Source organism: Corvus hawaiiensis, chromosome 17 (genome assembly GCF_020740725.1).
Source record: "Corvus hawaiiensis isolate bCorHaw1 chromosome 17, bCorHaw1.pri.cur, whole genome shotgun sequence".
NCBI lineage: Eukaryota > Metazoa > Chordata > Aves > Passeriformes > Corvidae > Corvus > Corvus hawaiiensis.
Window position 1 is genome coordinate 11527634 of NC_063229.1, and position 7447 is coordinate 11535080.

Here is a 7447-nt window from a genome sequence, read left to right on the forward strand (position 1 = left end):
ACCCAGCAGCTCAGCCGTTCGCACTGACCTTGGCAGGACTGCTGGGAGCTGTTTTTCACATGGATAAACTCTTCTTAGTAATTTTTTTCTGATGGGATGAGATGGGAAGGGCTGCAGTGAGCATCCCTGCAGGCACAACATCAATCCAGGAGCCAGGCTGGGTTGTTCCTGGCACACAGGTGGAGAGCAGGGACAAAACAGAGGGAGATCAATGGAGAAGTGCCAGAGCCAGTTCCTGCTATGGCGTCCTCCCACTTCGTTTACCTGCAGTTATTTCTATTTAAACGTGATTTTACGTGTGAACGTTTGCCCGTTCACAAGAACGAAGGCAGAGCACAGCCAGCCAAGAGCAGCATCCTCTGCCTGTAGCACCTTCCGGTCTCCCCAACCCTAAAATCTCACTCAGAAAGCCCCGGCTGTGGGGGAGCAGGGGCAGGAGCGTTCAGCACTGCCCAGGGCAGCCTCGCATCCACCCAGCCGGGCTGCAGCGGTCCGGGAGCGGGAGCGGTGCAGGACCGGGGGCGATGCGGGAGGTGCGGGACCGGGACCGGAGCCGGGGGCGGTGCGGGCGGTGCGGGACCGGGGCCGGGGGCGGTGCGGGCGGTGCGGGACTGGGACCAGGGCCGGGGCCGGGGGCGGTGCGGGACCGGGACCGGGGGCGGTGCGGGAGGTGCGGGACCGGGACCGGGACCGGGGGCGGTGCGGGCGGTGCGGGACTGGGACCGGGGGCGGTGCGGCGGGCGGGCAGTGCGGAACCGGGAGCAGGAGCGGTGCGGGACCGGGACCGGGGGCGGTGCGGCGGGCGGGCAGTGCCGCCTGCTGGGCAGCGCCGGGCCGGGCCGGGGCCGCTCCCGGAGCCCGGGGGACGCGGTTCAGCCTCCCCGGGGCACAGCAGGTCTGCCCCCGAGGGCTGTGGAGCCACGGGAAGGGGAGCGGGGACACCCGGCAGCTCCGGCAGCGGGGATGGAGCGGGGGTGTCCCGCGGGGCTGCGGCTGCTGCTGTCAGGGAATTTCACCGGAGTGAAACTTTCCCAGGCTGAAAAATTATTGAGACAGCTGTCGTCTTCCTCGTGTCTTCACGGTTTGGAAGAGCTCGTTGGATGTTGAGGAAGGGTCTGGAGAACGTAGGTGCTCATCCTGGAGAAAAGGAGGCTCAGGGGAGACCTTTTCCCTCTCTACAACTCCCTGGAAGGAGGTTGTAGCCAGGTGGGGATGGTCTCTTCTCCCTGGTAAAAAGTGACAAGAGGAAAACGGCCTCAAGTTGCACCAGGGGAGGTTTGGATGGGATGTTAGGTAAAAATTTTTCACTGAAAGGGTTATCAAGCGCTGGAACAAGCTGCCCAGGGCAGTGGTGGGGTCACCAGGGTGGCAGGGCTGATTTATGCCAGCCCAAACATTCATCGGATCATGGCCATGGGAAATGAATCAGGAGCACCACTAACGCCTTTCCCTCTCGGTCCTGGGCAGACAGCACAACGTCTGTCCCTTCTTAGACCAGCTTACAGGGGAGAGCAATAACCCACTGAACACAGTGGTGAACTGGATAAATCTGTCTTTTAAAAATATCCCAGCAGTGAAAAAAATAAAATGGGGGGGCTGGGGGAAAAAAGGAGAGAAGCTGAAATGTAATCCCATAAAGAGGCCCCTCAGACTGCAGGGAGGTTGCCTGGGATGGGAGAACTGAAGGAGTGAGGGAAATTTCATGGACTATAAAATAATCGCCTCCCTATGACAATCCTTTGATACGCAAAATGTGTAGAAGTCCTGCCAAAAATAATGAAGTCCTCAGTTTTATTTTTTTTCACGCTAAGATTTTCTTCTTCACAAGGCACGACACCACCACAGAATCCACCTTAAATTATTGGGCTTTTAATACATTTTGTGTTGCCTTTTTTCATCAGACATTTTCACCGATATCTCGTGCTGGGTGTGTTTGAGGGGCTGGCAGGGACACATTTCACAGTTAGGGCAATCCTATATCTGAAAAAACCAAAAAATAGTTTTGTCAGCTCTGAGCAAAGTGCTCCTCTGAGCAAATTGTTGAAGTAAATTAAACTTTATATGCTGCACTTGATCCAGCCCTGGAATTTCTCTGCTCCTGCCATCCCCTGGCTTGCTGTTACCTCCTCACCATGCTACAGAAAGATGGATAATTGCTGTGGTCCATTAATTGTCAAAAGTATGTTTGTCAGTCTCTTGTTCAAGTCATTCTTGACAGGTAAATGCATGTATTGATCTCATCATATCCATGCAGCCTCAGACTTGAATTATTTTGCTGTAAGGAAGATATCTGAGCCCTGCAAGCAGCTCTAGAGCTCTGCAGAGGTTTCCACATGAAGGTTCAGTCCTGCCTGAGGTGCCGTGTTTGCAGGAACACACAGGGCAGCATCCAGCCCCACGGGCTGATCCTGCCTTCCCTGGAGCACAGCAGTCTTTTAATAACTCACAGGAGTTTGGTTAATGACTCCAAGCGGCATTTGTGTACCAGACCCAGCAGTCTCTGCTTTTTGCAGAGTTAATCCATTTAGTTGCCGCACTTCCATTCTGTATGGAGGTTTTACACAATAATCTTCAAAAATGCACTGAAATTACCCTTAGAGTGCATGAGTTACATCCCACAGAGCAATAGAGCAGAAGGAAAGCTGTCCCAAGAGCAGATCAGTACTTCTGGGAGGCTGGCAGCTCACATTTGTTTTGTTCAGACAAATTACAGTTCTGATGTCACCAGTGATGTGATGTAGGTAAGGACATCTGGGCCAGGGAAGCGGTTTCCCAGAGGATGGGGTTCAGAGCCCAGCTTGGGTTCACCCAGGCCAGGGGCTGGATTTGAAATCGCACAGAAATCTGGGAGAGCAATGATATCACCGTTTCTGTTCACTTTTAGTCCATCAGAAACAGCAACGAGTGGTTCCCTTAATGCCTGTCAGGACAAACAATTCTGGTAACAGACCACTGCAACTCATTTGCTTCCTGATGCTGAAGAATCTGCACATGCTGAATCATCCTCACAGCACAGAGCACTGCTCTCAGCTCTCAGACCCTCCAGGCCTCCCTGTGTATCAGCCTCCCACCAAACTCACCAGTAAAATGACATTTTCTGCTTCTCTCTAGGCTTAATTTGTAAAATTTTCTAAGAAGTAAATTTGTGCGAGTTGAGCTGTGAGTATAAATCTCCATCTCGGGGGGAAAAAAATCTCCCACCACACAAAGGTTCCTCTGTTGAGTGTGTAAGGAAGACAGTCCTGGGCAGGAAAGTAGGAAGTCCCACAAGCTCAAAGCAAGAGGGAACTGTGCTGGGAACTCAGCTGGCTGCAATGCAGGAACCAAAAGCTCCAGAAATAGAGATATGCACATCAGATTCTTCCCCCTCACAACCTTCTGCTGTGGCATTGCCTTCATGGCAGTAGATAATTTGAAGGTGATTTAATCCATGCCCTTTTCATGAGTCTGAGCACCACCTTCTCTGCAGTGAAATGCTTTTAGCTGAGATCTTGTCTGTAAGCAGTGCCCTTTTAGAGTGCTGGCTTTGGAAACACAGCTTCACTCCTCAGTCCACCACAGGAAAATTCATTCCAAGCATTACTGAAGTCTTGCTTCAATCCTGCTTTGGGGATTTAAGTGGGATGGGCTTTTTGTGTAGGTCCTTCCCAGGGTCAGATGTGCCCTGAATGTGTGAGAAAGGCAGAAAAAGGACCCTGGCAGTCTCACATGTGCACAGGCAGAAGCTCAGAGGGAATGGGGACAGGGACAGCTTGGGTGTTCAGAACAGCACAGGGACAAGCCTTCACACTTTCAAAAGGAAGCTGTGAAGTTGTGGATAGATTTAGCAAATCCAGCAAGCAGTAGCAATTCTTGGAAGGGAGAGATTTGAGGAGTTCCTTTGCTCCTGTATCTCAAGCAAAGTTTACTGCAGGAATTTTTGAGCCAAAATGCAAGTTCCTCTTGCATCCCTTGGGTATCACAGCTTTCTGCTCTGCCTTGAACATTGCCACCAACACTTCAGGAGTTCCCCAGGCTGTGCTGCACACCCTGCTCATACCAAACTTGCTGCTGGATGTACTGATCTCCAGTGGGATCTCTCCAGAAAGCACATTCTCCAAGATTCTCCCATGAAAATTATTGATTTATTAATAATAGCATTCAGTGCAGCACCATGTGCTTCAGGGAAGAGAGTTTGATCCATTCATACACAAATCCTCCTGTAAACACCGCACAACATTTTCATGACTCGAGCACAGGGCCCTCCTGAGTGCAGAGTGATATGATTAAATCAACCAGCTCCGTGTCTTTTAAATACTCTCTGTCATGCAGGAGAACCTGAGTCACTCTCCAAGGCACACAGGACTGCTGGAAATGTTTGGCTCCTGAGGAGCAGCAGCTGATTTTGCTGTAACTGTGAATCTGCAGCGAGAGCAGAGGATTGTGTCACCCACCAGGGCGAGCACATGGCAATCCAGGGAATACTGCTACTCTGCTCCAGAAGCAGCCTGAAGAAACCAGGACTCCCAACCAGAACTCACTGGAGGCAAATTAAAACCATCGCAGGCTGCACAGCTGGTGGCACTGACAGCTTGAGCCAAACCTGTCTCACAGGTTTGGGATGCAGGAGAGCAACGGGGATGGATGTGCCAGCAGGGAGCAGGAGCGGTCCAATATGTGAACCTGGTTAGGAAGGGTTTCATCATTGTCTGCACACGTAACACAAACAGGGAATGGCACCTCCGGGTGTGTGCTGAGACAGACGGAAGAGGAGGGGGAAGATGAGCTTAGGAGAATGTGTAGTCCCAAAAACTCAGTGGCTGGTCTTTACATGGACGTGGTGAGTGTGAGGCTGAGCTCCAAAGAGTGCTGGTGTCCCCAGGTGTGCTGACTTCAAGAGAGAATTTAAAAGGGGTAAACTATGATAGGAAATTTGGGGCAAGGATTAGAGCCTGCTGAGGAGAGAGGGGACAGTAAGTTCTGGATGCACGTTGCACTTCTGTGTCATCCTCCCAGACTTCCAGAGACCATCCTGGTCCCCTGTGAGGCCTCCTGGACCCCCATCCCCACCCTGCTTAGGCTGGAAAAATGTGTACAGCAATTTCTGGTGCCTTATCTTAATACCAGAATTTCCTCCAACTGGAAGCTGCACTTCTGATTCCCAGCCTAAATATACTTATGACCTGTTTATCTTTGCCTGATTTGGGGCCATGATGTTGCAAAAAATATAACAGCCAGCCCACATATGCACTTTAAAATGCTGTCTCATATCAGATGCTTGGACCAAATCCTGCAGTTCTTGCATGGAGAAAAATCCTTGTGACCTTGGTGACTCTACTCCCCAGATAGTATTGGAATAAGGATTTGCACGCTTGTCCTGTTTCACATGAGCTCCTTATTCCAGCAGCCCCTGACTGTTCAGACATGCATGCAAACATCCCAGCACTTCCTTTAAGGTAGAGCAGAAGCTCCAGGAGCAAAATGAGTGTCAGTTGAGTATTGGTGATTCAGAGTAACATTTTACATCTGTGCAATAATGTTGTTGTAAATGCAAAACTGCCTGCCTTCCTCTTTGTCCAGGGATTTTGCCCAGGTGGTTAAAGCTGGAAAAGGCTTCAGCCAGAAGTTGAAGCTGCTGTGCAGCAGCAGAGTGGAGAGCCCAGCCTTTCTCCAAAACAGCCTCCCTGTGCATGAATGAGAGAACATATATGAGCTTGGGCTTCCTGCATCCCCTTGGCTCCAGGGATTCCCTCGTTGCACAAGACAGGGAGAAAAGGTTGTTCAGGGTTGTACCCAGTCGCTGACTTTTGTGGGAGCGATGCTGAGGTGCCATCCGTCTGTTCCAGCATCAGATGCCCTGAAACACAGCACTGTGCTCACTGTACTCAAACACTGTGAGCTGTCAGACATAGATAAAAGCTCCCCAACATTAACAGCAGCAACACTCCAACCACTAAATTCAGCTTTGAAGTTAGCAACCCACTAAGCCATGGAGGCCGCTCCTTTCTGTGCTGACTCAGTGGGACGATTTACATCCCACAGCTATTTTTACAGGGAAAGAATGCGAAAAAAGCCACACATTTATTTTTCAAAATCGAATCTTGGGTTCTAGAGAATTGTTTGCAGCAAGCCTAGATAGGTTTCCATGCCTATTCATCCCCTGGCTTATTTGATGAGCTTGCCAGCAGGAAGGATTTTAATTCCTTTTTATCCCAAAGTATTTTTTCCACAGCTGTGATATGAAATGCTTCTGCCAAATAATTTAGGCTCAAAATCTGACCTATATTGAATAGTATAAGATGCTGAGCATGTTCTTGGGATTTTAAGGGCAGAGTTTGTATTTCACTGAAGGATTTTTAATGGAAGCCTGCAAGAAAACATTGTCTTACGTCTCCTATCTTAATCCTATTATTATTATTATTATTATTATTATTATATGCTACTAATACTATAAGACGTGTTGATGGCCCACTTGCAACAGCATACAAAAATGGATCTTATGAAACAGCCATATGAAAAGACATAGAACCTCTATGTGTTTCATAGGACAGTTTCAAAACCTATCTTTTACTCAGGGCCCATACTTCAGGCCATATCATCAGATATCAGTTTGGTTGCTGGTGTAGACTGCAAGCAATGTTAAGAGTCGCCATGTGGCTTCTTTAAGCCTATTTGGCAAAAGAATTCACCACCCTAAGGGTCCAGTGTTGCAAATACAGTAATTGCAACTTTTATTTGCAAACCTCTCAAATGGCAAATGTGGTCTGTACTTTAAGATATGTACTGCGTGGGAAAAATCCTGCTTGGGAGCTACAAGCTGCTTCAGGGCATGAGAGGTGGGAAGCATGGGAAGTCTTCACTTCGGTTTCAGAGGAACACAGAGGCCACCAGCACCCACACACTGCTGTTCTCAGCTCCAAAGGCTTCATCACGCCCAGCACAGCTCCCAAACCTCCCCTTCGAGGCCCAATGGCATGGACACTGTCAGTGCACATCAACATCCTCTGAGGAGAGGAAAGGGCAGAGCTTTCTGTCCTGGCAGACGATCAGAGCATCATCCCGGGATGTGACAGACACAGGTTCAAGCGCCTGAGGGGAATGTTTATCCCATGCAGTATAAACACACCAGTCCGGGAAGCAACGTATTGTGCAGAAATGCCTTGAGTCACTTCGTGGAGATAAATATTAATTTTATGTCCTCCCAGCCTCGGGTCTGCCTTGCCCATATACGGCCCAGGATCAGCACTGCCTTGGCTTTGCTTCAGGAGCTGGAAGCGTGGGGATCCATCCCTCCGCACGGGTTTCGGGACTGCTGGTGAGTCTCAGGGCTGTGAACGGGGGTCTGCGCCCTCGGGGTCGGCGGATTGGGGTCCACTTCAGCCCTGCAAGCCAGAGGGTCGGGTCCCAGGCTGCTGGGATAGAGCAACAGGATCGACGACCTTCATCCGCTTTTATAGGAGCGGTGCTT